Source organism: Schistocerca americana, chromosome 1 (assembly GCF_021461395.2).
Source record: "Schistocerca americana isolate TAMUIC-IGC-003095 chromosome 1, iqSchAmer2.1, whole genome shotgun sequence".
In the NCBI taxonomy this organism is placed as follows: domain Eukaryota; kingdom Metazoa; phylum Arthropoda; class Insecta; order Orthoptera; family Acrididae; genus Schistocerca; species Schistocerca americana.
The window spans coordinates 1001215627-1001242971 of record NC_060119.1 but is presented as its reverse complement, the minus strand read 5'-3'; the positions used below and the strand labels follow the sequence as shown (position 1 = coordinate 1001242971).

At 42.2% G+C, this 27345-nt stretch overlaps 1 protein-coding gene and 1 pseudogene across 1 annotated transcript in view; both read left to right on the top strand.

The window, feature by feature from the left end:
- Positions 1–27345, top strand: part of LOC124595922 (lachesin-like) — a 1260474-nt gene that overhangs the window by 761388 nt on the left and 471741 nt on the right. The gene's annotated exons all lie outside the window — the stretch shown is intronic.
- LOC124562021 lies at positions 18176–18293 on the top strand (annotated as a pseudogene).

The window sequence follows — 27345 nt, the reverse complement described above, 5'->3', positions numbered from 1 at the left end:
TGGAGAAGATTTCCAAAGTGATTAATTTTATCAATGAAATGTCAATATCTAACATTTTTCAAATATTTTTGCTCCTTCATATTAGATAAAATAAATAAAAGAGTGTGTGTCTGGAGTTTACAGGCCCTCAACGGCCAGGTTATCACAGCCTTTACACATACAAAAAGACACGATTGTGGATAAAACGACTAAAATTGTTGTCGCACAATGAGAGGGAAATCTATAAAATGACGCTCATTCACTTACTCCCATCTTACACGCTTTGACACACAAAATTACTCTAATTGACAAGCCTTAAGACAACGGAGAAAGGGTGTAAAACAGAAGTGAAACGAGAGGAGCTAAAAAAAGCCACATTGAAGTGTGAGTAACTGACCACTTACAAGAAGCTAGTCAGCACATCAACAACCTCCCCTTAAATGTTTAGGAAACAAGTTGGACACAACCTGAAGACCCTCACCCATTAGTTTGAACGTTACTTAAAGTAGAGGACAGACCTGTCGGTAAATGTGCCACCGATCTCCGGTTGGAAAATAAAAACCGGTCTACTCAAATGTGCCACACACTAATCTGTACTCCACAAGCACAACTCACTGGACGGTCCTCTCGCCAGAGCAAGAAGTCATGCGTCTTAGGGCTGTGGCCTAAGCGAAGACGAGTAAGGAGAACCTCGTCCTGTCTGAGTGGCTGGAAAAAGGTACACCACGGCTTTCCTAGTTGGAGCTTATTGTCTGTCTCATGCAGGCACTTATCTTTCTATCGACGAATGACTGTACCTCAACAACGAGACGATAGCGTGTAGGGGGGTGGCACACTGTACTAACACAGGACCACGACACGCTTCCCTTTCTACAACATCCACCCTTTCGTTCCCCGCAATATCCACATTCCCTGGCACCCAGCAGAAAGACACTACCTTTCCCAGCCGTCGTAGTCGGAGGGGAGAGTCCTTGATATCCTGAACTACTTTATCAGCTGGATACAAACGTTGCAGAGATTGAAGTCGGAAGAGACAAGGAACTTAGCAAGCACGGCACATATCATCTGCTCCAGCGTTCTCAAGATCGCGGATGATTTGGCGTCGTATATAGTGAACTCTGGAGGCAACCGAACGTTGAGGACACGATTCAGGAAAACAATAGTGCAACCAACGGAGTCCCCCTGTTTAGTCCTGTCGGCGAATACGACTACATAATTGTGGTGCTCGTTTATAATGTCGGAATATACCGTATTAAAAACAGAAGCAGGGGTGCAATCTCTCCTGTACTCCAAAAAATATGAAATTATTCTGAGCCTATGCAGTAACCAGATTGACAATTGGTTAAAACCCCGGATTCTACATTATATGACTAATTCGAAATACACATGTGATAAATGTGATAACTATTAACAAGCGTGAAGTTAAAATTCAGAATTTGTTATGAAGTACCATGACTACAAAAAAAGCAACAATACACGGGGGACTAGCCCGTAGAAATGAGTTCACTTGCTGCCATTTGATAATGGATATCAATAAGGCGACGACGATCGACGCTCCTGTCTCTCAGTGCAAATGCACACCGTGCCAGATCTCTTACTAGAATGAATGACTAGTTGTCACTACGTCAGGCTGGGAATCCGGGTCGAAATGGAAGCGCGCTGGGATAGCCGAAGCGGGTAAGGCGATCGCTCGGTAAAGCGTGAAATCTGGATTCGAGTCCCGGTCCGACACAAATTTTCATCTCTTACTATTGACATATTTCAGTCTCCAAATGTGGCTAATGATACTAAAGCCCTTGGAAGATACGGAGACGATACTGATTTCAAGGACGCCAAGAGCAGTGAACGAAACATTTAAAAGTCGAAAATGTGATAGAAGGATGAACCTACAGATAAACGAAGAGAAATACTAGGTTTATGCCTCAAACTGACAAAGTTTACCTTAATAAATCGCCTTCACAGAGATTGTTTCATATAAGTTTTAAGTCGTGCGTAGTTTCACTTACTTCGTATCAGAAGTAAACTGTAAGAACGATGTCAATTCTGGAACTAGAAAACGGATATTGTCCACCATTTAGTGCTACCGTGGACTTAGAAAATATCTGAAGTTTAAGCTGCTGTCCAGGAAAACCAAAATTAGGGTGCATAATGTCTTACTCAGGCTGGTACTGCCACGTATTTTAACGACGTTTGATAGAAGCAACTTCGCATATTCTAAAGAAAGATCTTGAGACAAATTTTTGGGCCAGTGGATGAAAATGGTGCCTGGAGGAGGAGAGTCAACTGTGAACTATTTCCATAGGTTGTATTATAAATATGGATTTCTTTCAAACTTGATGTACATATCCCTCAGTTTTATGCAACAGTCGCTGTGGTGGTAAAAACTGTATACCTTTCATAGTTAAGGAAATGTGACGTCATAAGCTATGAGATGCATGAAAATCTACCGCATCACGCATGATGTTTAAACACATTACTTTTGTGCTACTACTGCAGTAGCGATAAATTTCGGAGGCAGTATCCAAATGTGCCGCTACATTCACGTACTGAAGTATATCACGGTACCACATATACACTGACAGAAAAGAAATAGCAACACCAAGAAGGAGTTGTACGACATAAACGAAAGTTGGTAGGCCTGTTTTACATCTGAAGGTAGATGTCTATTTAAATTACACGCCAGACGCATAAGAGTGGCGCTAGTAGCACCACTATGAGAATGCAAATTAGCTTTGTTTAAATACACGCTGTAACGGTCGTGAGTGTTAGTTGCCTTTGAGACTGGACATGTCAGTAAAGATTGGCTTTCAGGCGACGAGGATTTCATTATCAACACCTTGGTGTCGTGTAATAGGGCTACGAGAATCTAAATGTTCCTTTGCGATACTGCAGGAAGATTTAGCATGAATGTAGCCACAGTACATTATTGCTGGGTTCCCCCCCCCCCTCTACCCTCCATCTCTACACCCTTCATCTCCTTTCCCAAGGTGGCTTCTGTCAACTCGCCCTCCCGGATGATGTCCTCTCTCCCTATTTATTCCCCCTATCAACTCTGGTCCTCACCTCCCCCTCCTTTGTTCTGTACTTTTCCTGGGCTCCCTCTCCCTCCCCCCCTTTCCATCCCGTTTTTTCACCACCTACCTTCTCCCTGCCTCCCTTCTCTCCTATGAGTCCTTTCTGCTCTCCCCTCCACTGCCTTTCCCACTCCTTCTCGCGTCCGCCCATCCCCCCCTTTTCTATGTCCCCCTCCTCCATCGCCTCCCCCTTTCTTCTTTTCCTCTCCTCCCCTCCTTTTCCCCGTCATAGGTCTGGGTCCTCTCTTCCCCCCCCCCTGCCGCCGTGTCACCTGCATAGTGCTGTTGTAAGTGAGTGTTCCGTGTTGTGCATCCCCTGTCAGTGTTGCGAACAGCCGCCATACTGTCGCTAGTTGTTTTTCTTATCTCATGCGAACAGAAACCAGACTGTCGCTGTTTTTTTTTATTTTATTTAATTGTGCCTGTCTATTTCTTCATCCGCATCGTCCCCACAGTGTTTTTATATTTTAAATTCCACACCTTACCGCCATTTTACAGTTTTTTACAATGTCACCATTTTATCGCCTGTTTTTCTTGTTTATTTGTATTCTCATTATATTTTTTAACTTTTCTGTAGGTTGTAGAGCAGCACATTACGCTCCCCTCGGGGGAGGGGGATTGAAACCCAATAAAGAAAAAAAAATATTGCTGGCAGCGGTTCTGCCTCGGTGCCAGTGACTGTTGGTTAGAATGGGGTGCGATTTCGTATGACAGAAGGAGCACTCTGGACGTTATCCACTGCATCTTGACTGCAAATTTGTAGGTCAATCTTGTGATTCGGCATGTTACGCTGACATTCATGAACAGCATTCCAAGGGGTGCTTTCAACAGCTTAACGCACCCCGACATGCTGCTATGTAGCCCAATATGCTCTACAGAGTGCTGACGTGTTGCCTTGGCCTACTCTATCACCTGATCTGTCTCCAATCGAATAAACATCAGATATCATTGTACGACATCTCCAGTGTCATCCACAAACACCATTAACCGTCCTTGTATTGATCAGTGAAGTGAAACAAACATGAAATTCCATCACACAAACCGACATACAGTTCCTATAGGACGCAATACATACACGTTTGTATGCTTGTATTAAACATTTTGGCGGTTGCACCGGTTATTGATGTACCAGCATGTCATATCTCTATGGTTTATCTCGCTCTTACATTAACCTGTGACCCTACAACGTTAATCACTTAAACAGGTATGTCCCCTAGATAAATGTATTCCTGAAATTTCATTATTCTACATTAATTACTTTTTGGTGTTGCAGTTTTTCTGTCTGTTTAGTTCAGGAGATATGACGTGATAAACACTGAGATGCTTGGAAAACTACTGTATTGTGCATGGCAAACAAACAAACACCGTCCGAACAGGACTTCAAGACCCAGTGGTACCGACCAAGGCCGACAGCGCTTAAGTTCGGTCATCAGACGGGAACAGGTGTTAACACTGCGGCTTATTACGTCTTCTCTACTAACTCTGTTCGCAACACATTTTACAGACAGTGTCCACATACGGACCTACAAAATTATATCACTGAATGACACATAAATCAGAAGGTATGACGTCATAAATACTGAGATATATGAAAAAATGCCTCATTGTTCACGAAGTTTTAATACATTTATTCTGTACTACTAAGATACTCTTGTAGTCGAGTCAACTTAAGTAAATCCCTGAAACCTGACAACGCTTTTGACAGCTTTCACCTGCGAAGTGCTAACGACTAGGCGAAAACTGTAGGGCTATGAAGAGACATTGCCGTAGAGGCGTTTACAAAGTCGTTCTGTACATACGCGAAGCAGCTGCGCCCAGCTTGCAGAACGTTTCTTAATTTGTATATTGTACTTATACATTTGTATTTTATGCATACCCTTTTGTACGACGGTTTCACAATAAGGAAGGTGTTTTCACTAATACATACAAATTATTTTTATCGATGCTTCACTGCAAGCAGAGTTCATTTTTGTGGCTAATAGAAAATTGGAAAAACGTGATTTATAAAGGGTGTTTCTTATTAACCGTTAAAAATCTCCAAAGCGACGTAGATGACGCAGAGACAAATAATCTGAAATAAGACAAATGGAGGCTGCAGATGTTGGAAAATACCCCAAAAGTGGACGACATATATTGAATATGTAGTCACCAGATGACTTGCTTTGTCGTTCACTTTTGGGGTATTTCCCGAATTTTGCTGCCCCTTAGCCCATGTGCTTAATGTCAACTACGTCTGTTAGGAGTCAGTTAATAAGAACCACCCGGAATAATGAACCAGAAATTATAAGCTCCATTAAGAGGAAAAAGCTGGAATTGACAGCACGTGTACTGAAAGTTAAGTACAGACTGATGAAGAGGGCATTCAAGGCAGTGCCTCAAGGACAGGAATAAACTGCCACCTGTGGAACTGAAGATGCCAGCTTAATCCTTTCGAAACTAGTATTCTAGTGTGCATACATGCAGTCAAGGCAATGAAAAGCTTCATATCTGAAGATTCCTTAGTACTACAAATACAAATGTCAAGCCTTCAGGTTGTGTGTTGCTGGTAACCGTGGATGGCATCTGTACGATTTTCTCAAAACGATGCACTTGTCAGTCGTGGTCAGAACAGCGTTCTGTATAGTTGTGAGTGCATTCTGTCGAACTAAAGTAGATTCTAATGTGGTCAAGTTGTTGATGCTCGTATTGTGAGTGCTGTAACCAAGGTAGCCTAAGTGTTTGGTGTTTCAACAGGCACAGTATTGAAAATTTATACACATGTTGTAGAAACGGAAAAACATCATCCGGTAAGATACAACGTGGACGAAAGTGTGTGTTGAGTGATCGTTACAAACGGTCATTGGAGAGAACATATATACTCTTCAGACTACTGTGAAGTGCATGGCAGAGGATACGTCCGATTTTACCAGTTATTAGGGTGCCTTCCCATCCATTCTCGTATCGATTGCGGGAAGGATGTTTGCTTAATTGCTGAAATTAGTGTAATTTTGTTTTCGCGATCACTGTGAGATCACATAAAGTTGGTCCTATAAACTTTCTAAATTTTTCACGGGATAGTTATCAAGGTTCTCCCAGTTCAGTTTTTTTAACACCTTCGAGACATTCAACCATGGATCGAACAAACCTGTGACCATTCGTGCTGCTCTTTTTCCTATCCATTCAATACAACTCGTTACCCTTGTTTGTTATCGGTCCCACATACTTAAGAAATATTCTAGGGTGGGTCGTACGAGTGTTTTGCATGCACTCCCCTTTGTAGGCTGATTGAAGTTCCCTAGTGTTCTACCAATGAACCGCAGCCTGTCATTATACCCAGATACTTGAATAAATTGACCGATTCCAACTGTAGTTCACTGATGGTGTAGTCATTGGATAGTAAGATTTTTTCTTTTAATATTGTGAAGTCCACAATTTTACATTTCTGAACGTTGAAATCGAGTTGGCAATCTTTGTACCACTCTGAAATCTTATGAGGACTTGACTGAATATTTGCATAGCTTCCTTCGGACAGCTGTTCATTATAAAAAGCTGCCCTGTCTGCGAAAAGTCTGAGGTTACAAATAATATCGTCCGAATGGTCATTTAGATGCACTACTGGCCATTAAAATTGGTACACCACGAAGATGACGCGCTACAGACGCGAAATTTAACCGACAGGAAGAAGATGCTGTGATATGCAAATGATTAGCTCTTGAGAGCATTCACACAAGATTGGCGCCGGTGGCGACACCTACAACGTTCTGACATGAGGAAAGTTTCCAACCGATTTCTCATACACAAACAGCAGTTGACCAGCGTTGCCTGGTGAAACGTTGTTGTGATGCCTCGTGCAAGGAGGAGAAATTCGTACCATCACGTTTCCGACTTTGATAGAGATCGGATTGTAGCCTATCGAGAATGCGGTTTATCGTATCACGACATTGCTGCTCGCGTTGGTCGAGACACAATGACTGATAGCAGAATATGGAATCGGTGGGTTCAGGAGGGTAATACGGAACGCCGTGCTGGATCCCAACGGCCTCGTATCACTAGCAGTCGAGATGACAGGCATCTTATCCGCATGGCTGTAACGGATCGTGCAGCCACGTCTCGATCCATCAGTCAACAGATGGGGACATTTGCAAAACAACAACAATCTCCACGAACAGTTCGACGACGTTTGCAGCAGCATGGACTATCAGCTCGGAGACCATGGTTGCGGTTACCCTTGACGCTACGTCACAGACAGAAGCGCCTGCGATGGTGTACTCAACGTCGAACCTGGGTGCACGAACGGCAAAACGTCATTTTTTCGGATTAATCCAGGTTCTGTTTACAGCATTATGATGGTCGCATCCGTGTTTGGCGACATCGCAGTGAACGCACATTGGAAGCGTGTATTCGTCATCGCCATACTGGCATATCACTCAGCGTGATGGTATGGGGTGCCATTGGTTACACGTCTCGGCCACCTCTTGTTCGCATTGATGGCACTTTGAACAGTGGACATTACATTTCAGATGTGGCTCTATCCTTCATTCGATCCCTGCGAAACCCTACATTTCAGCAGTATAATACACGACCGCATGTTACAGGTCCTTTACGGGCCTTTCTGGATACAGAAAATGTTCGACTGCTGCCCTGGCCAGCACATTCTGCAGATCTCTCACCAACTGAAAACGTCTGGTCAATGGGGGCCGAGCAACTGGCTCGTCAGAATACCTGTCACTACTCTTGATGAACAGTGTTATCGTGTTGAAGCTGCATGGGCAGCTGTACCTGTACACGCCATCCAAGTTATGTTTGACGCAATGCCCAGGCGTATCAAGGCCGTTATTATGGCCAGAGGTAGTTGTTCTGGGTACTGATTTCTCAGGATCTATGCACCCAAATTGCGTGAAAATGTAATCACATGTCAGTTCTAGTATAATATTTGTGTCCAATGAATACCCGTTTATCATCTGCATTTCTTCTTGGTGTAGCAATTTTAATGGCCAGTAGTATATAAAATGAACACCCAGCGTTTCACTCACGTCCCTCGGGCACAGCAGAAGTTACTTTTACATTTAGCAATGACCCTCTAAGATAACTTGCTCCGTCCTCCGAACAAAAAATCCAGAATAGTCTCATTTCGCTTGATACCCCATGCTTTTGATAATAAGCGTAGATGTCATACTGTGTCAAACGCTTTTCTTAAATCGACGCTACTGCATGTACCTGATTGCCTTGATCCATGGCTTTTAGTATGCCATATGAGAAAAGTTCGAGATAGGTTTCGAATGATCTCTGTTTTCGGAATTCATGCTGGATGTTATGGGAAAGGTCATCCTGTTCAAGATACCTCATCATGTTTGCTCTCAGAATATGTTGAACGTTCTACATGAAATAGATCTTAAGGATACTGAATGGTAGTTTTCCGGTTCCCTTATACTATCCTTCTGGTAGCCAAATTTTTTCACCTACTGGGCACATTTTTTTGTTCGAGGGATCTACGGTAGAATATATTTAAAAGAGTCGGTAACTCAGCCTCAAATTCCGTACAGAATGTGATAGTTATTCCATCTGGCCCTGATGCTTTGTTCATTTTTAATGATTTCAACTGTTTCTCAAGGCCACTGTCACTAGTATCTATTTCACTTATCTTTTCAGAGGTACGAGAATTAAATTGGGGAATAATCTTGGGTTTTCCTTAGTCAAGGAACGTTTAAAAACTGTTTTAAGCATTTTTTATTTTGTTCAGCTACCCTCAACTTCAAGGTCCTGTCTCGTCGGTGAGTGGCTGACACTGAGTTTGGTGCCCGTTACAGCCTTTAAATACGACCAGAATTCTTTATGTTTTGTGAAAACTCTTTCGGCGCTATTCCACTACGATAGTCATTGGAAACTTCATGCATTGCTCTCATGACAACCAAACGTGTTTCATACAACATTTATCTATTGACCTATTATCCATTAGCCTCTGTTTCTGTAGGAGTTTCTGTACAATTTCAGCACACAATAAAGGGTGCCTCTCATCGTGAACTGTTATACTGGGTACATACCTTTCCGTGCATGGTTAACTATTCTTTTAAACTTAATTCCTCTACACGGTCGTGGGTTCCTCATTGAGATATGACTCAGATGCTTCTTTATCTAATTTAGTTGACATATAAATCTTTCTACATGTTTTAGTTGCCTTTTGAACTTTGGTAACACAGGTCTGAAAAAAAATATTTTTTGAAAGTTGTTTGAAATTTGATAACTGACTTTTATGTACTTATCAGCGCTGATTTAAAAAATGCAATCCTTTTTTTCTATCACGTCAGGTTTTCTCACAAAAAAGCAAGTATTTTTGGGTGAAATAACAAAATTTAAGCAAGTTATCACATTTTTTCCAATGTTATAAAATTTTATTTTATTTATAAATAATGTTCTAAACTACATTTCCAGTACACTTCCAGTTCTCTTTAAGCTCGTAAGTCCTTATAATAACGCTTTCGCTTTCTATCGAAGCTTCTCTTATTGCTTTTCTGGCTGTGGATTCGTTGACGATCATCTCTTTTTATCATCCAGCAGTAGTCCGCTATTATGTTGAAGTTCCATCTTCCTTAATATCTTCTTTTCATTTCTTTGATGACTTGGTGGAATCTTTCGTCCTGCTCTTCACTTACATCACCAAGGTTTGCAGGGAAGTAGTCAAGATGTGAGTGAAATAATTGAACTTTAATGCTCATGTTACAGCCCAGCTTCTTAAAGTTGTTCAGCATGTCTGCGACGATTGTCTCGTAGTCTGGATCTCTTTCATTTCCTAGGAAACCAGTAACAACTAATTTAAAAGATGTCCATGCTGCCTTTTCTTTTGTTTCCATTTTGTCCACAAAGTTGGGATCTGTGATTACTTTTTTAATGTCTGGTGCGACAAAGACTCCTTCTTTTAGCTCTGCCTCGGAGAGGAAACTGTCCACAAAGGTATCTAAAGCATTCCCCTTCTTTTGACAATGCCTTCACAAATTGTTCCATCAGCCCCAACTTAATGTGAAGTGGTGGAAGTAACCCTTTTTTCGGATCCACGAGGCTTTTCCTCTCAACATTTTTAACCACTAACTGTAAGGTTTTCTCAAGAGCCAAACATTTTTATGTAGTGTTGTTTTCTTTCTCTGCCATCCCATTCACAGAGAAAGCAAGGGAAATTTGTATAGCCACTTTGTTGGCTAAGCAGTATTGAAATCACTTTTAAATCACCACATAGTGTCCATTTGTGGTCTGAATAACAGAGTTTGCTTAAAACCAGTTCAAGATTTTCGTAACGTTCTTTTAAGTGAACCGAGTGTCCAACTGGTATAGAAGCATACTTATTGCCATTGTGTAGAAGCACTGCTTCAAGGCTTTTTTTTTTTTTTGAAGAATCAATAAAAAGTCTCCACTCATCAGAAGCATATTCTATTTTGAAACGCGCCATAAGTCCAGAAACATCACTGCAAAATACCACGTCACCTTCTTGAGAGAAGAAAGATACAAACTTCTTTTCCCTCGATCGATACCAAGAAAAGATGTACCCGGAGCCAACATACGTTTATTTTTCAATCTAGATCCTGTCGATTCTTTAGAAAGGCATAGGTTCTAACTAAATCGTTCAGTTCAGATTGTAAGAATGGAATGGGATAGGTTGTGGCAGGATCGTAGCAATCTCTGTCTTCTTCACTATCACCTTCCAAAAACAAAAATAGCAGTCATCACTACGATTTTTGGGATTTCTTCAACAAACACTGAACAAACTTTTTGTGTGGAGCCCAAAGCTTATCTTGATCGCCTAACTTTATACCAAAATAGGCGAAATATACTTTTTCAATAAAATCGGAAATGTTTCTTTAATGGTTTTTAATGGTATAGTTACCACAAATGTAGCAGAATCAATCTAGCGAGTTTATACATCCTCTGGTAGCCACTGTCCATTGTCCATAAGACAACTTCACAACACGAGAAAACAGTCACTACTTTAAAGCACTAGTAAAAACATTACGTGAACAGCGCAGAGTGAAGAGGTACTGTGAACTGAACGACAATAGCAGAAGCTCACTGCGTGGTGACGGCGGGGGAAGGGGCAGGGCGACAGGCACTGACATGAAAATACTGCTGGTTTCTTCTAATTACTCTTTATTTTACGTATATGTAGTATAAAAACAGCTACATAACAGTTTATGGAGATCCTAAAAACCAAAATTCAAACTCACTACAGTGCTGAAATATCTAAAAAAGCTAAAACTAGACAAGCAGTTTGTGAAATAACTGTACGTGATGGAACTTTTTTACTATTTTTCCCGAAATCAGCGTTGCAAACACTATAAAATCACTTAATAAATTTGAAACAATTTTTATGTCGCAGACCAGTGTAATCACTGTTGCTACAACTGCCTCATGGTCACTGATACCTTCTTGTACTATACGCAATTTCGCCTGCCCCAATATTCTACTTAACCATCGTTCGGGGACTTGTTTTTGTCAGTCAGTCTACTCACTGTGTTCATTCATCATAGATTCCGAGACAGCAAGCAGTTTTGCAAAATGAATAAAATATTGAGCACAAATTGAAACTAACTGTCAGACAGGACTTTGTTGCTGAACCCATGCCAATGCGAGACAGTAGACTACCAGCTGTGCTTACGGAGGTGACTGCAGGACTCACTCAAGGTTTTATGTTACCACAAATTCGTATATACAATTTCCGACTGAATTTTTTTAGTCGGTTTGCGATACCTGGTTAGGTGAGCTGGTAGGCGTGAAAGAGCTAGGTTTCAACTTGTAAATGTCCATCGAAGAGCATATACCGCTACAGAGCATATATATGAAAATACTTTTCGCTGTTCCAAAACTCTGTCTATTGGATTCGTGAGGTTATAACATTAAGCCACCAGATAAGATTTCTAACTGACCTTAAAGTTACAAAGTAGTTAGGCAAACACAATACGTAATTTTGAAATTGTGTGATATCAGAAAAGATGGGAGGCTTTGCAAACGTTGTCAATGGCAATAGAGACTTTTTTTGGCTAAATGTCCTGTTACAACTGCAAAATAATGCTAATCGAGGATGACCTTATTAACTCATAAAGAGAATAATCAATGATATAATACAAGAATGTAGGTCTTAGAGATAGAACTTGGTGTACAATATACGTAATTAGTGTCGGTGCAAGTGTGCAGATACAAGTATTTATTAGTTGCCTTTCATTAAAACAGTAATTTATGGGCTACCGTTTGCTTGTTCAAAAGGAAAAACACAAGAAGAAGGCAAAAAAGTACGATTTAGTCCCCTCCGAACCGAATGCACTGCGACATTTATTGCAAAAAGGGGAACTCACAGCAGCTGGAGAACCAGGAGCGGAGGGAAATTATCTGGCGCCTATTGCGTATAGATTTCGGTCGGAGCGTGGCGGTGGTGGCAGTAGCAGGTGTTAAAAAATATTGCCAAGTGGCAATCGGCGCCGGCGCCCGTTAAAAGAAGGAATTAATGGCGCGGAGATAACCCGGAGCGCGTGTTGGGCCCGGGGCGGCTGTTTTTGCCCGGCCGCGGCGCGTATGCATGAATACTGTGTACCGCGGGCTAGCCCCTCTCCATCACACGGAGCGTTAAATTACACGGCAGGCGCCGGCAGGAGGAGCCCATCTTTCCACCGCGCTGTTGCCGTCGTTTTCTTACCTCTCCAGTACAGGAACGCCTTCTTTAACGTTTTCCTCTGTTTCGTGTTCTCATAACCAAAATTCCTTAAGGTGGAGGGGTACCTTCTTCAGCTATTCACGTGATAATATTTTGAGTAGTACGCATCACTTCTTACACATTGTTGACTAATACTAGCTAAGAGTCTTGGCAGTAGGTTGAATAATTTCAGTTGTAAATTTTACTACTATCGATCCGCAGCAACTTTAGTGTTACAAAGCTGTACGTTATTCTTTCTAGTTTATTTCGATTACTTTTCAGGGGCCACCTACACACGCTGGAAATAACGTAAATTAAAAGAAAAAGGAGACACTGTATCTACAGGAATTTCACAATTCTATAAGGTAATACTAGTAGCATAGTATTTCATATATTTCACATAACAAAATGGGATTCAAATTTTTTACCCCAGATATACTGAAAACGGTATTCCCATTACGGAAAACTCAATTTTCACTAAACAGTTCGAATAAAACTCTTTGCTCTAGGGTTCCGTACAAAATGGTTCAAATGGCTTTGAGCACTATGGGACTCAACTGCTGAGGTCATTAGTCCCCTAGAACTTAGAACTAGTTAAACCTAACTAACCTAAGGACATCACACACATCCATGCCCGAGGCAGGATTCGAACCTGCGACCGTAGCGGTCTTGCGGTTCCAGACTGCAGCGCTTTTAACCGCACGGCCACTTCGGCCGGCTGGTTCCGTACAAATTCTGTATATAGATTGTAATTGTGACGTTGCTCAGTGGCGTAATTTAGATGTAAATGTCGTGTGACTAGGGCCTCCGTTCGGATAGACCGTTCGCCGGGTGCACGTCTTTCGATTTGACGCTACTTCGGCGACTTGCTCCACTATGGTGATGAAATTCGCTGGACATGACGGGATACCAATTCGAGTCTACACAGAGTACGCGAAAGAACTTGCCCCCCTTCTAACATCCGTGTACCGCAAGTCTCTAGAGGAACGGAAGGTTCAAAATGATTGGAAAGGAGCACAGGTAGTTCCACTTTTCAAGAAGGGTCGTCGAGCAGATGCGCAAAACTATAGGCCTATATCTCTGACATCGATCTGTTGTAGAATTTTAGAACATGTTTTTTGCTCACGTATCATGTCATTTCTGGAAATCCAGACTCTACTCGGCAGGAATCAACATGGATTCCGGAAACAGCGATCGTGTGAGACCCAACTCGCTTTATTTGTTCATGAGACCCAGAAAATATTAGATACTGGCTCCCAGGTAGATGCCATTTTCCTTGACTTCCGGAAGGCGTTCGATACAGTTCCGCACTGTCGCCTGATAAAGTAAGAGCCTACGGAATATCAGACCAGCTGTGTGGCTGGATTGAAGGGTTTTTAGCAAACAGAACACAGCATGTTGTTCTCAATGGAGAGACGTCTACAGACGTTAAAGTAACCCCTGGCGTGCCAAAGGGGAGTGTTATGGGACCATTGCTTTTCATGACATTTATAAATGACGTAGTAGATAGTGTTGGAAGTTCCATGCGGCTTTTCGCGGATGATGCTGTAGTATACAGAGAAGTTGCAGCATTAGAAAATTTCAGCGAAATGCATGAAGATCTGCAGCGGATAGGCAATTCGTGCAGGGAGTGGCAACTGACCCTTAACATAGACAAATGTAATGTATTGCGAATACAAAGAAAGAAGGATCCTTTAGTGTATGATTATATGATAGCGGAACAAACACTGGTAGCAGTTACTTCTGTAAAATATCTGGGAGTATGCGTGCGGAACGATTTGAAGTGGAATGATCATATAAAATTAATTGGTGGTAAGGCGGGTGCCAGGTTGAGATTCATTGGGAGGGTCCTTAGAAAATGTAGTCCATCAACAAAGGAGGTGACTTACAAAACACTCGTTCGACCTATACTTGAGCATTTCTCATCAGTGTGGCATCTGTACCAGGTCGGGTTGACAGAGGAGATAGAGAAGATCCAAAGAAGAGCGGCGCGTTTCGTCACAGGGTTATTTAGTAAGCGTGATAGCATTACGGAGATGTTTAGCAAACTCAAGTGGCAGAATCTGCAAGAGAGGCGCTCTGCATCGCGGTGTAGCTTGCTGTCCAGGTTTTGAGAGGATGCGTTTCTGGATGAGGTATCAAATATATTGCTTCCCCCTCTTATACCTCCCGAGGAGATCACGAATGTAAAATTCGAGAGATTCGAGTGTGCACGGAGGTTTTCCGGCAGTCGTTCTTCCCGCGAACCACACGCGACTGGAACAGGAAAGGGAGGCAATGCAGTGGCACGTAAAGTGCCCTCCGCCACAGACCGTTGGGTTGCTCGCGGAGTATAAATGTAGATGTAGATGTAGATTAGGACAACACAACACCCAGCTCCTGAGTGGAGAAAATCTCCGACCCAGCCGGGTATCGAACCCGGGCCCTTATTGACATTCTGTCGCGCTGACCACTCAGCTACAGGGGGCGGACAACGGCGTAATGCAAGTCTTTTTATTGGGCGCCTCTTCGGCGACTTTGGTGTCCCAAACTTACACCCGGCGTATTTCCGGGTTCTCCTACAACGCGACCTACCCGCAACGTCGCACCGCTGTGCGGGCCAATGCTCCAGCTCCGCTGACGCACTGGCCGAAGCCAGCAGAACTTCGCCTGACCTGCAGGAAGCAGGCTAGTTACGAATGCGCGCACAAGGGCAGTAGAGGCCGCCACATATTTATGGACTTTTTCGTGCATCCGCCGCTCCATTTTCCTCAGCCAATCCGGGCCCACATTACCAGACCAATAGCTATCTAGTAGTCAACCGCCACATTCCGTCTCCGCCAGCAGAAGCAGAAGTTCGCTGGCAGCACGCCGCCGCCTGGACTCGACGTTGACTTTGCAGCCAGGGACCACCGCGCATTGCGACCCGCTGCTCCGGCTGTGGGCTAAGACTGGAACTCCTTATATTGCTCGTTGTGCATGTCTAAGAAGATAGTCGTTTTCGTTTGCAAGAGAACTTTTCACAGGATATTGTCACTCAAGGATTTATTTATGTTGTTTTCCAAGAACTTTAAATCATTAAAGAAGTCATTCCTTTAGTTTCAATAAGGATTTTTGTTATTTGTTTTGAACTACTAACACAGCACAGAATTAACGTTTGTGAACATAAACTGACTGTGTCAATAAATTGAAATTTGAGTGTAATCACAGACTCACTGTAAAAGTGTCCCAAGTCAGTTATCCAATCGGGGAAAGGGGATCTACAGATTAATTTGGAACCCAAAGAACATCTTGTTCCTGGCGAATTGTATCATAACTGAAAAGTGGACGCTAGGTTAAAACAAAGACTGAAAAAACCGAGGCTCAATCGAGATTTGATCCAACGGCTGCTCGTATTATATTATGTTCTTTATATTATTTAAAAAAGCATTAACAACAGTATACCAGTAGGACTGTAATAATAAGAAGTCTTTGCTGTAGGATTTAGAAACATCTGAACCACCTTAAATTTTGAGGTGGGTTACACTCTACTATTAACGAAATAAATAAATAAGTTCTTTTGTGCTAAGTTACCAGGCCTGACATTAGTGCCGGCCGCGGTAGTCTAGCGGTTCTAGGCGCTCAGTCCGGAACCGCTCGACTGCTACGGTCGCAGGTTCGAATCCTGCCTCGGGCATGGATGTGTATGGTGTCCTTAGGTTAGTTAGGTTTAAGTAGTTCTAAGTTCTAGGGGACTGATGACCACAGATGTTAAGTCCCATAGTGCTCAGAGCCATTTGAACCATTTTTGAACCTGTCATTTGTGTGGAAAGTTCATCTATAGGTTTCGATGAGTAAGTTTGCGAGTATTAAAATGTGTGACTAATCTGCCGTGTCTTTTGACTGCATTGACTTAGAGCCTTCAGTTATTTACACCGCCAAGGGATCGTAGTCCTTAGTATTTGACATACATTTCAACTTGATTAGTTTATGGGGAAAAATGAGTATTGTTCAGACACACAGACGAGCAACAAATCTCACCAAGGCACAAAAGACTTAAAATGCGAAATAAACTTTAACTTGATACCTCTACCCAGTCCTATGTAAAGGAACCTCTACAACCGGAGAGTTAAAAAAATGTTGAAATGTGTGTGAATTCTTAAGAGACAAAACTGTTGAGGTTATCGGTCTCTAGACTTACACACTACTTAATTTAACTTATGCTAAGAACAACACACATACCCATGTCCGAGGGAGGATTCGACCCCCGGCGGGAGGGGCCGCGCAATCCGTGACATGGCGTCTTAAACCACGCTTCCACTCCGTGCGGCTCAGATAGAGAGACAGACAGAAGGACGGGCAGTTAAGTTATCATAAAATGATTCCAACTTTATTTATTTTGTACATTTGCCAATTTTTGCTCCAAGCTCTAGTACAGTTGACATTACATTTCAATGTGTATTCTACGAGGATATGCGATTTGATGAAGTCACATTTACAAGGAAACCTAACTCCAGTTGTGAAAATTTTCCTTAACATCTTTTCGATTAAATCCAGTAATCCATTTAATTTGTCTTACTTCTGTATCACTAATTGTCGCTGTTGGATTACATTTCAGAAATGCACCGAGCCAGTCTTTTCACGCCAACTGTTCTTTTTCAGAAAATCTGTGAAGAATGTTATTATTTTTCTGCGAATTACAAGGATACAATACATACTTCATGTGCAAACAGTCCTCAGAGTTCATCGATTAAGAAATTTATCCGTTTGCGTAAGGCCTCCTCTTGATAACATATGAAAGCAGAATCTTGTTATAAACAATATTTGATTATTGAATGAAGCTGACAGGTGCTTCCAACATTCTTTTTTTTTATAATTTACACGTCAAGTTCCGTATTGAGGAGCAAATGTCCAAGATCTTGGAACGTGTCAGTACATGGAATTCCATCAGTCTTCTGACTAATTTTGATGCGACCCACCACGAATTCCTCTCCTGTGCCAATATGCCAAGCTTTTCATCTGAGATTATCACATGCACCCTACGTCCTCAAGTACTTGCCCGATGTATTCCAGTTACTGTCTTCCTCTACGGTTTTTACCCTCTAAATTTCCTTGTAGTCCCATGGAAGTTATGTCCTGATGTCTTAATAGATGTCCTAGCATCCTATTCCTTCTCGTCAGTGTTTTACAGATATTCCATCCCTCGCCGATTTTGCAGGGAACCTCTTCATTGCATATCTTGTCTCTCTACCTAATTTTCAACATTGTTCTCTAGCATTACATCACAAATGATTCGATCCTGTTCTGTTCCGGTTTTCCCACAGCCCATATTATACTAACATACTATGTTTTGCTTCAAAAGTATCAGAAATTTCTTCTGAAAATTAAGGCCTCTGTTAGATATTAGTAGACTTCTCTTGGCCAGGAAAGCCCTTTTTGCCAGTGCTAGTCTGCATTTGATGCCCTCCTTCCTCCGTCCGTCATTGGTTATTTTGCTGCTTAGGTCGTAGAATTTGCCAACGGCCTTGCCGCAGTGGTAACACTGGTTCCCGTCAGATCACCGAAGTTAAGCGCTGTCGGGATGGACTAGCACTTGGATGGGTGACCATCCGGTCTGCCGAGAGCTGTTGGCAAGCGGGGTCCACTCAGCCCTTGTGAGGCAAACTGTGGAGCTGCTTGATTGAGAAGTAGCATCTCAGGTCTCGTAAACTGACATACGGCCGGGAGAGCGGTATGCTAACCACATATCCCTCCATATCCGCATCCAGTGTCGCATGAGGGCTGAGGATGACACGGCGGCCAGTCGGTAACCATTGGGCCTTCCAAGGCCTGTTCCGATGGATTTTAGTTTAGTTTAGATACTAGAATTTCTTAACCCTAGGTAGTAGAATTCCTTAACTTTATCTACTTCGTGACCATCAATCCTGATGTTAAGTTTCTCGCTGTTCTCAGTTCTGCTACTTCTCATTACTTTCGTCTCTCTACGATTTACTCTCAATCCATATTCTGTACTCATTAGACTGTTCGTTCCATTCAGCAGATCATGTAATTCTTTTTCACTTCCACTGAGGATTGCAATATCATGAGCAAATCTTATTATCCTTTCACCTTGAATTTTAATGGTGCTCCTGAACCTTCGTTTAATTTCCATCATTGCTTCTTCGATATACAGATTGAACAGTAGCGGTGAAAGACTACATCCCTGTCTTACACTTTTTAATCCGAGCACTTCCTTCTTTCTCGTCCACTCCTATTATTCTCTTTTAACTCTTGTACATATCGTATATTACCCTTAAATGTCAGATGTTATAGGATTCATGCTAGGCTCGTATAGATCATGTTTGCTCAAACGTGATCGGAAAATCTGAGGTGCCATCAAGGGAAATGCGTGCCCCATGGACGTAGTATTGACTAATCTTTTTGAGTGACCAAAATGTCATCTGAAAACAGTGCTGCATAGCGTCATTGTACTTAAAGAATGGCGTTACGAAATCACCAAAAGATGCTGTAATGTGTACTTATTTATGGACGACCAGTTCCCGTCAAGCGACCATCTTCAAGCCACCTACAGAATAACAACTTGTACAAGAAATAGTAGATGCCAAAATAATTAATGAGAACTATGCTGTATAGCAGGTATTCTCGACTACCATTACATCAAGTTAAAGGAAATTTCCTTGGCTTCAAGTACACATTTATTATCAGTTGCGGCATATAAATTAAATAGTGAAAATTACAGTATGCGTAAAGACATTTAAAATACAGTAGAATTAATTTACATGCACGTTATAAATACACAGAAATCTAACATGAGTACCTGTCTCTTACGAGTGTGCCAACAGTTTTTGTAGGCCTCTATTGGTGTGGGCAGTCCACGGCCCAATGCTTTGACTCATTATTATAGACAGGTCGGTCATGCACCGTCGATTGAAAACTTAAACATTTACTTAAAGTTTTAAACATGGCTGCGTGATCAGCGACCGTTTACAAATTAAAATTAAAGCAATTAAAACCCGCAGTCGCAAAAAGTAAGTCTTTTGACCTGGTTTCGGCGCTTCTGTGAGTGCCATCATCAGAAATTAAACATTCAAATTGGCCTGTAACATAAATACAAAAAAATTGCGAATTTTTATTATATAAAAGTGTAAGTACTGGCTAACAGTATAAGAAAGAAATAGTATTTACATGTCATGCATAAAATGAATATCAAGCGATATAGCTTTAATCACAATTAAAACAAAAACCGATCACTTGGAATGCAAGCTACTATGGGTTGCTGACACATGTCAAGCCACAGGTAGCAACAGGCTGAGGGCAGGTGAACATTATACCAAGAGTACCCTCTAGTAGAAGCAAATAAAAGTAGTAGGCAATTTAACATTTAAAATATAGACGTATGAATATTAAGATGAACATTATTTAGTACATGAAGTAACAGGCAATGTTTTATTTGACAGCAGCAGACATGGTAACTTTTTGTCTACGCAAGAGCTTAGTAGTGCTGTTTTAAGACTGAAAACTGACTAACAATACAAAAAAGAAACAGCACTTACGTGTCACGTATAAAATAAATATCAAGCGATAAAGCTCTCGTCACAAAATTTTTAAAGTAGGATGCGTGGAAAACGAGCCACTAAGAGTTGCTCGCATATGTCGAGCTACAGCTGATGCTACCTGTAGCTCGACATATGCGAGCAGCTCGTAGTGGCTTGCTTTCCACGTATTCTACTTTAAAAATTCTGTAACGAAAGCTTTATCGCTTGATATTTATCTTATACGTGACATGTAAGTACAGTTTCTTTCTTGTACTGTTAGTCACACTTCTATAAAAAAAAATTCTCATAATTTTTGTAATTATTTTACAGGACAATTTGAATGTTTAATTTCTGATGAAGGCACTGATAGAAGTGCTGAAACCAGGTCAAAAGACTTAATTTTTGAGAGCGAGGTCTGTAATTGCTTTAATTTAAAACATTTAATATGAAATTTAACCTTGTGTGATTTAAGTAATTATATATGGCTACAAATAATAAGTAGGGCGTCCCAGAACTATTGTGACGTATCTCGAAGGGTTATAGAAAGTCTCTCGAGGAACAAATCGATGATAGGAATCAGTGTCTAGAAGCTTAATGGACGTCGTTTTCTGACAGATGTTTCCATCTGCAGTTTATTTTTCTTCTGTATGCCGAAAAACCGTCGAATATATTACAGGGGGAAAAATAAGCTCCGGAAATTTTTCCCATAACTTTTGTACTTATGTTATAGGCCAGTGCGATCGTTTAATTTCTGATGAAGGCACTCATAGAAGTGCAGAAACCAGGTCAAAAGAATTTTTGAGAGCGAGGACTGTAATTGCTTTAATTTCTAATATTTACTATGAAATTTAACCTTGTGTGATTTAAGTAATTATATATGGCAACGAATAATAGGTAGGGTTCCTAGAAATATTGTGACATATCTAGAACGGTTCTAGGAAGTGTCTCGAGGAACAAATCGAGGATAGAAACATATGTCTGGAAGCTCAGTGGACGCCGTTTTCGGACAGAAGCAGTACGTGTTGGAAGCCATCACTCACTGATGCAACAGAGCATCGTATTTATAGGACACAAGGCCTTTCTACCCAGCAGCTTGCTCCTTCTTCTCCATTGGCGATCTTGCCAATGAGGCGCAACCACTGAATAACAAACAACATTGGAAGATATTCCGCCTGCAGTCCGTTTGCGTAGAAAGTCACGTTTGCTGCCGAAGGTGTGGCCTAATCTCAGGCGCCAGCGATTATAACTCCGACGCTCTGTAGCGTCGTTGGATGACATTTCCGGAAACGGGTTCCTCAATACACTCTCCACACTCCCTCGTTTTGTCACATATTTCTGGGACACATAGTGTATAAATAAGTAAATGACTGGATAAATCCCACAGGACTGATGATACTGAACGGAACCAGTAGGATATACGACGATTCTCTGTTTTCACCCTACAATCGGTCAGAAGTTAAGACCATAGTGAAAATCCGATGAAGCGCTATGCAGATGCATTGCACAGTGCCTCTAGTATGCCTGTCGGCAGAGTGACGTTTCACTTTTCAGTTCTGAGCGCACAGCAAGTACGTAAAGAAGGTTGCATAACTTACAACATCTACGTCTTTGGTTGTGGACGACGAAAAAAATTAATAACATAATGAAACAGGGGAAATCACATGGATCCTCAAATGTTAAAGTGCACATTCTCAAATGTGGACTTGACTAGACTACACTTAATAATATAATCTCCTGGTGCCAAATAGTACACCAAACCAGAGATCCTGTTTGGCGTGGATTCTACAAGTCCTTGACAGGATTCCAGAAGTATGTGGCACCAAATGTCTAAGGACATGTTCAGCAATTCCCGAAAATTATAGTATAATGGTTTATGGACGTGTACGGGTATGGAGACAATCCCAGGAATCCATGGACCCTGCATGTCAGCAGGGGCTGTTCAAGGTGATGGAGGGTCTGTAATGAGGGGGTCGTATGCAGCTGGAGTGGTATGGGACCCCTGGTACGTCTAGATACGACTCTGACAAGTGACACCTACGTAAGCATCCTGTCCGATCACCTGCATCCGTTCGTGTCCATTGTGCATTCCGACGGACTTGGGCAATTCCAGCAGGACAATGCGACACCTCACATGTCGATAATTGCTACAGAGTGGCTCCAGGAACACTCTTCTGAGTTTAAACACTACCGCTGCCCCAAAAACTCCACAAACATGAACATTATTGAGCATATCTGTGATGCCTAGCCGCGTGCTGTTCAGAAGAGATCTCCACCCCCTCCTACTCTTACGGATTTATGGACAGCTCTGCAGGATTCATGATGTCAGTTCCCTCCAGCACTACTCCAACCATTAGTCGAGTCCATTCCAAGTCGTGTTGCGGCACTTATGCGTGCTTCCGCGGAACGATACTAGGACAGTGTACCAGTGTCTTTGGCCTTTCACTGTATATGTATTACTTGATGGCCTTAGTGAGTTAAATATATGGCAATGTCCTGATTGATCACCGCCCAGCCCAAACCGTTAAGGATAGAAGCTTGAAAATCAGAGAAGATCTTGATCATATATTGCAGGCATCGTTTAAGAAGGGCAGTCTTCGAAATTCCACCCCCAAGGCGCTGATAAAGGAGGTTTTTTTTTTTTTTTAAACTATTCAATATTAAGGAAATTATTAAGCTAGCCATACGAAAACTGATATTTCCTTTCTCGGTCAGAAAGAAAGAAATATGTTTTTCAGAATTTTTGCAAATTTAACCCCAAGGGCCTCAAAGTTCTTTTTATTTTTTATATGAATCATTATTAAAGAACCAATAAAGAACTTTTATACCTACATCTATGAAAACTGGTATCTAAGTTCTCAATTACAAATAAGAAGTACGTGTTTCATTAATTTTGGAAATTCAACTCCTGTGGAAATGTTTCATTAAGAAGTTATTTTTGAAACTAAGTATCTGGGAAATTCAACCCCTAGGGAGTTTAAAATAGGAGATAAAAAATAATATGAAATAATTTCGTAATTTTTTACCAAATTTAAAGCTAATTTGGTACTTGACTTCTGAAGGAATATGTCTTTGGGAATATCATTACAAGAACTGAAAAGGCATTATTAGCAAGCACCTCCGACTCCAGCTACCAGAATCACTTTTTGTTCAGAAGCACATTCGGAAAACACCTTGCTTCTATGACCTTAATTGACGTGAAGAGTTCAGAAGATTTTTCAGTTTGTGAACAACATACAAATTCGCCTAAAGAAAAACAAAAAAAGAAGAAATCTTTGCAGATCGAGCAGCATATGCGAGTGAAGCATCGGCCACTAAGTTAGTTACATACGAAACAGATCCCTGCTTCCCCTTATATGTATCCGGTACTCACACCTGCCTATGAGAGGGGATATTCCATTTTACCACCATGTCCATGGATCGAACACGACTATGAACTTGTAAAAGATGTTGAGTAGAACAGCTTTGCCACCGTAGATTCCGTACGTCCCCAAATGGAAGCAGGACGGCCTTGATGATACTGTCATCAACATCGTGCGGGAGGTTAAGCACCCCAACGGTACGTGTATGTGGAATGTTGCTGGGAGCCATGGACGTCAGGTAGAAGACAAAGCTGCGACAGAAATTGAGTTACAAAAGTGATACGCTGAGAGACAAACAACGATGCGATGGACACAAGGATTCATATAACACTGAAGGGAAACTACACTGTAAGCGAGAAGAGCCAAAACCTACTCGCCCGATGCACATAAGCGGGAATGTTAGACGAGGAGGCCCGACATTCGTGTTGATAGTTCGTCTATGAGTGAGTTCGCGAGTATCAAACTTTGTGCCATATATGTCTGTATCTTTGATTACATTGACTTAGAAGTTTAAATTTTTCGCACTGCCAAGGGACAGTAGGTCTTAGTATGTGACATAACTTTCAAGTTGATACTGTTACACCTTCCCGAGGAAAAGGGGTCTTAACAGTCAGACGGACAGATAGATATACAGACCGACAACCAAGTGATCCTATAAGTGTTCAGTTTCTTTCGAATGAGGTACAGGATCCTACAGATCTCAAACTTATACCAAACTGTACAGCAGGCTTTGTATAAACACAAACGAGGCTTGTGTCTGAGGGCAACTGAGTGTTGCATGGATATGGATGGATCCCAAATGTTTCCTGTGTGTATTGGAGAGCATACCAAATTGTTTCGCTGCCGTTAAGAGTTAATGTGAGTGGTACACACACACACACAATAAATACTGGGTGTACATTTAGTCCGGGAACACTTTCAGTTATTTATTGCACAAGAACTACAATTTGTACAGATGTCATACATATTGCATATTGAAGAGAAACTGTAAAAGTCTTTTTTACAAACATTGGATACGCTAACCGTGAGTGACCCCCCAGGCGTCAATACGGTAATCGAATTCTTGCCATACCCGTCCCAGCATGGCATCGTCGACTGTGGCATTCGCTTCCCGTATTCTCTCCAGGAGTTCTGCTACATCACGTGGTAGAGGTAGTACATTCACCAGATCTTTAATGTGTCCGCACAGAAGAAAGTCACACGGAGTGGGATCTGGGAGGCCATTTCATGAACTGCTGACCCCTTTAGCACGGCCGATCCATCGATGCGGCAGCTCCGTGTTCAGGTACCCACGAACCTCACGATGAAAATGGCGTGGAGCCCCATCCTGCAAAAAGATGAGCGGAGACTCCGATTGCATTTGGGGCATCAGGCATTACTGCAATATGTCCAAGTAGGAATATCCCGTGAAAGTGCTCTCAGCGAAGAAGAATGGCCTGTACAGTTTTCGACGTGACAAGGTACAAAGAACAGTTACCTTTGGGGAATCACGCTCAAATTCAATTTTTTGTGCAAGTGATAAATGGCCTTCCTTGTTGGTAGCTTCTTACGGTACGTGGTTCTAAACATCTGTTGAACAGCTGTAGCACACTTGTTTTTGTCGAACTCCAGCGCACAGAAAGCTCGTTCCGCACCTGACCTCGCCATGTATGCGACTAGCGCTGACTATCGGCAAATTGCCAAACTACGACGTGGCTGTATATATGAAAAAAAGTAAACTTTCAGGGTTTCTCTTCAAAATGAAATATGTATGATATCTGTAGAATGTTTTGTTCTTGTGCAATAAATAATTGAAAGTGTTCTCGGGCTTTTGTACACCCTGTATATGTACAGTGTCTCTTGTAGGGATCTTTACAATAAGAGATATTAGGAGTGTTACAGAAGCATAGTAGCCATTATTCCTGCAATCAATGCAATTGGAAAGAAGATATATAATACAACGTAATCTGCATGGCGGAGGGTACTTTGTACCAGTAGTATCAATATTCTTTCCAGTTTAATTGATTGAGGGAATAATGGCAACTATGCTTCTGTAACACTCCTAATATTTCTTATTGTAAAGAGCCCTACAAGACACACACGAAGGTCGGTGCTCAATGGTCACACATTCTTTGAACACAGGTGCTCTAAATTTACCCAAGAGCGTTTCCCGGGAACTACGTCGCATTTTTGTCAGGGATTCCCGTTTATGGTTCCAAGCATTTCTGTCAAACTTAAGTACAGACTGTACCGACTTTTTGTGATCCTAGCACCGCGTCTGTGAATCCATTTGCTGTCTATTGTCAAGCCTACTACATCTCTAATGAATTTTCTTATGCCTGTGGAATGGTCTTGTGCGTATATCGGCCAGTTAACTCCGTAAGTGCACCTTGGACGACCGACCAGTCGTCCGTTGGTCCTACATCTGGGTCAGGACGGAATAGCACACTAGTGCGAATGAGAAGGCTCGAGAAGAGACGCTACAATTCCGCTTTAAAGCTTATTTTAATTAAACTCTTAGCAGGTTACTTAATTACACGTCCAATTACTGAACTAATCCTCTCGTCACAGTTATCGTAATTTAATCGGGAGCAGAATATCCCTACGTGCAACCTCCAGACAGCTCTTGTGCCAATTCCTGGCTCTGCGGAATTGACATTCCTCGCTCGTTTCCGTAAGAGGCGGCGCCGCGCCTCCGACACTGGCTTTTCCTGCCGTTCCGCGTGGCGCTATCGGCTACAAAGGGCGGTGTTATCTGGCGGCGGAAATTCCGCCGGAAGGCTGAGCCACTGGGGCGCTAATCCCGCAAAAGCGGAAGGGTGATCTCCTTGTAGTCGCGTATGCGGGCGGCCATTGTGGGTCGCAGGACGTCTGACGGGCAGCTAGCAGCTAGCAGGTAACGGGGCACGCGCTTTCCCGAGGCGAGCCGGGCCGAGCCCCCTGCGCCGGCGGCCAGCACATGTGCGCTATAATTCGATTGGCCGACGGCGGGCAGCTGCCAGCTGGGCCCCTTGTCCGCAGCAGGGCCGCGCCCTTGCCCGCTGCCTTTCTCTACGGCAGACGGCAGGCCACTAAAACCTTATTAGCACTTCACCTTCTGGCCGGCCTTCTACCTTCGCCGTTCCCGCGCTAGCAACTGTGCTCTCTTTGCCTTACGCTTCCTGTGTAGACCTGCTACTCCTGCTGGACACTTTCTCCATTTCAACTCCCCGTGCCTTACTTGTTTACAAAATACCTCTAGCACTTTGACGCTCGGCACCCTAGCTTGCGAGATGGGCAGATTGGCCAGACCCAGACATAATCTGCCGGGCGGTGTAACAAACTGTCAGTCTGGTACAACCGGCGAGCCTAATGCGCAGGATCAAATGGGAGCGGATGTGGGAGATCACGTGAATTACTACATGATTTTTTTATTACGGAGATTCGAGTCTCAACTTTAATTGCAAGAAAACGAGTAGACCTATAGCAAAATGAGTTATACCAATATGTTTCGTGTTTTATACTGTTATGATATCTGGAGCAATTTGGTTTTAAGGTTCAATACATACTTTTTTAATTTTAGATTGTACTAAGGGTTATCCGGTTTTTGGTGACTCTGCTACGAACTGCTCACTTCAGAACTATACGGGATGGTCCATTGACCGTGCTCGGGCCAAATATCTCACGAAATAAGCGCCAAACGAAAGTAAGTGGTTTTTAGGCGCTATGTTTAAAATACAACGATCTGACATAAATTAGAGTGCTGAAAGTAATCCATCATTATTGTTGTAACTTGGCGAAAGTTGGTTTAGTCCAGGCAGTTGACGAATGTT